General features: G+C 39.7%; 1 protein-coding gene across 1 annotated transcript in view; it reads right to left on the bottom strand.

Annotated features, from left to right (window-relative positions):
- LOC111951739 (zinc finger CCHC domain-containing protein 24-like) overlaps positions 1-3,955 on the bottom strand; it is a 67,909-nt gene that overhangs the window by 3,330 nt on the left and 60,624 nt on the right. The window lies entirely within an intron of this gene.

The following is a 3,955-nucleotide window of genomic DNA, read 5'->3' as shown; positions in this document are numbered from 1 at the left end:
TTTGGCTGGAAAAATGGCTGTGTTTTTCTGTGGCCATGTACTGACCTAACATAAGCGTTTGGTGTGCTTTCGTCGTAAAGCCTTTTTGAAATCTGACACATTGGCTGGATTCACAACAAGTGTAGCTTTAATTTGGTGTATTGCATGTGGGATTTTATGAAAGTTACATTTTTATAGTATTTATTTGAATTTGGCGCTCTGCATTTTCACTGGATGTTGGCCATGCGGGACGCTAGCGTCCCACATATCCCAGAGAGGTTAGGGGACTCTTTTCCAGGTTCATCTCTCAGTAGGTGATGGCTTTGTTATGGAAGGTTTGGGAATCGCTTCCTTTAGATAGTTGTAGAACTGAATGGCTCTTTTCTGGATTTTGATAATTAGCGGTTATCGGCCTAATTCTGCTCTGTATACATTATTTGGTGTTTTACATTGTACACGGAGCATATTTTTGCAGAATTCTGCATGCAGTCTCAATTTGATGTTTGTCCCATTTTGTGAATTCTTGGTTGGTGAGCGGACCCCAGACCTCACAATCATAAAGGGCAATGGGATCTACAAATTATTATCAATGTATATTTAGCCAGATCCTAATTGGTYTGTCGAATTGTATGTTCCTTTTGATGGCATAGAAGGCCCTTCTTGCCTTGTCTCTCAGCTCGTTCACAGCTTTGTGGAAGTCACCTGTGGCGRTGATGTTTAGTCCAAGGTATGTATAGTTTTTTGTGTGCTTTAGGACTCTGTCTRTGTCGCTCTCTCAATTCAATTCAATTTACGGGGCTTTATTGGCATGGGGAACATATGTTTACATTGCCAAAGCAAGTGAAATAGATAATAAACAAAAGTGAAATAAACAAACATTTTTTTACATGAAACATTACACTCACAAAAGTTCCAAAAGAATAAAGACATTTCACATGTCATAATATGTCTATTGTGAAGGGCTCCCGAGTGGAGCAGCGGTCTAAGGCACTGCGTCTCAGTGTAAGAGGCGTCACTACAGTCCCTGGTTCAAATCCAGGCTGAATCACATCCGTCCGTGATTGGTAGTCAGGGGGGCGCCGGGGTAGGCCGTCATTGTAATAAAATTTGTTCTTAACTGGACTTTCCTAGTATACAGTGTTGTAATTAATGTGGAATAGTTACAAGTACAAAAAGGGAAATAAATAATGGGTTGTATTTACAATGGTGTTTCTCTTTCTCTCAATTAAATGTCAATTTCTTCTCTCTCCTCCCCCCACCTGGAGTGGTGTCAAATTGTATTTAAGATTAATAAATTAAGATCACTTCACCCATAATGATTGGCTATAATGGCGCAGACCACATGTGTCCAATTCCGTATTATATTCTGATCCGAAATTTATACACCCTCCGAAAAGTCGACTACACATCCACTAAGGACCGCTAGGCGGCAATGCTTGACTAATAATATTTAGGAGCGGATATAAACTGGACTTGCTCCAGTGGTATCGAACACGCATTAGGAACCCAATGCACACTCCACAATAAGGATTTTGCTCTGAGCTTATCCTCAAGGAGCAGAAAAGTGCTATTGAAATTCTAGAAGAGAGAGAGAAAGAGAGAGAGTACCGAGAGAAGAGCAGCCAGAGGAAGAGCAGAAGAGCAGATTGATTGAGAAGACCAAAGAACTACTAAGTGAGTCTGAAAAGAACGAGAGCACGAGCGGACAGAGAGCTCGAGAAAAAGATAGAAGAAACGCATGAGAAGACTTGATGAAAAAAGAGATCGAGAATAATTTAAAACAGCTTCGCAATGTCGGAGCAATTTCATGACTGTATCTACTCTTGCGTCATGAATTAAATATAAACACTACCTATTTTATATATAAGTGCTTTACTACGATACACAACAAATCGACACAATCAAGACCCAATATAGTTTATGTTTACCTCAGCTACGGGTACATCATAGCACCTTTAGCAGATATCAGTCTTAGAGAGATATCATTGATTACATAACACATGACATAATATATGATCAGATTCACTATAGTTTACCCTATATACTAAATATATTAAATTAACAATCTTCTCAGACTTCTATACACTTACCTATATAAATAATAACATCATAAACGATCACAACACACGGACATTAAAATAATTACATAATCACACCCACCGAAAGCAACAGAAACAGTATAAACTTACGACACAATCCAACAATAATCAATTAGTCTTCCATTGCTAGGTCTAATGTTTCCAGCAGGCTCATGCTGTAATGGAACACATTTTGAGAATGACACGACAACCACCTTGCCGCCTCCTAGCTTACACTGGATTCTAGTATGACATCTACATAAATTGATGAACTAGAACAACTAACTTCGAGGTCAAGCATGTTTGGCAAAACATCCACCAGATCGTTGCCCGAAAATGGGTGATGCAACATACGCAAGTTATGGCCTACAAAAAGATGTTCGCAATTGTCCATGATAACGCGTGGCATTATACTAGGGTTCCATTGGGATACAGTTCCAGCTCGACATACCTCAAATCATAAAAGTCGTTAATGAACAACAACATTCCAAGACATTTTATGTAGGACTACTCCTACAGACACACAAAATTCAGTTAGACCTTAATTGCATCGTCCATAAAACCACATGAAACACATTCCCATCTGTAGATGTGTGTGTGTGTACGTGTGTGTGTTTACTTGTGTGTTGTCGTGTGTCGTCGTTGTGCACAGCTAGGCCTTCTCCAATGGTGCCCATTCACCCCCAATACAAAAGCCTTCAGTGTCAGTCACTGCTCCCTGACACCCACCACAGTACCAGGGCTGCTTAACTGTCTGTCTGTCTTTCTGTCTGAGAGAGAGATCACTGCCATTCATTCAGATGTGGTTAGGAGTCACTGTGAGGAGAGCAGAGAGATAAACCACGCTCATCTCTCTGAAGGTCTGATTTCTGCAGTCATCTGACTGGTTTTATTTTTAGAGAGTAAGTGTGTAGTAAATGTGTAGTAAGCATGTAGTAAGCATGTAGCAAGCGGTAGTAAGCATGTAGTAAGCATTGTGTAAGGCGTGTAGTAAGCTGTAAAGCGTGAGTAAGCATGTAGTAAGCATGTAGCAAGCGTGTAGTAAGCATGTAGTAAGCATGTAAAAGCTAGTAGTAAGCATGTAGTAAGCATGTAGTAAGCGTGTAGTAAGCGTAGTAAGCATGTAGTAAGCATGTAGTAAGTGTGTAGTAAGTTGTAGTAAGCATGTAGTAAGCATGCAGTGTGTAGTACGTGTGTAGCAAGCATGTAGCAGCATGTAGTAAGTGTGTAGTAACCTGTAGTAAGCATGTAGTACGTGTGTAGTAACCATGTAGTAAGCATATAGTAAGCATGTAGTAAGCGTTAGTAAGCGTGTATTAAGCATGTAGTAAGCATGTAGTAAGCGTGTTGCCAATTTAATCTTCAATATGTTGTGTGATCAGAAGTCAAGAGGTTATACATTAAGACATCAAGGCATTAAAGAGATAGTTCATCCCAAATAAAAGTTGCTCTACAGTAAATCAACATCAATTTAAAGAGGTGCTATCAGTGACCTGCTCCTACTGACAGGACATCAGGTTGCTTTTATCACCTGACCCCTGACCTTCACCCTTGCTTTTCTCTGGTATGCTAAGCCTATAACATTAACATGCCACGGCCAAGCATCCGAAAAACATCTGATGTTGTCTAGTCTTCCATCAGAGATCAATGATGTGGACTTGAAAAAGCCAATCATAAATACATATTTGACAATATATACAGTATAATTTGGCTGTCAGTATGCTGAGCTGCATGCGACTCCATAACGTGGTCTAAAGGATGTAGTCTAAATCTGTTACATGAGACTTCAGCTTCACTGTGGTCTAAAAATGCTATTCTATGGTTATGTTCTCATTAGTGTGATAGGTATATTTTGCCTATGAATGAGAATACTGTAACAAGATCCCTGTGATCCAACT

This window comes from Salvelinus sp. IW2-2015, linkage group LG25 (assembly GCF_002910315.2).
Source record: "Salvelinus sp. IW2-2015 linkage group LG25, ASM291031v2, whole genome shotgun sequence".
Lineage (NCBI taxonomy): Eukaryota > Metazoa > Chordata > Actinopteri > Salmoniformes > Salmonidae > Salvelinus > Salvelinus sp. IW2-2015.
This window is presented reverse-complemented; position numbering and strand designations above follow the sequence as displayed.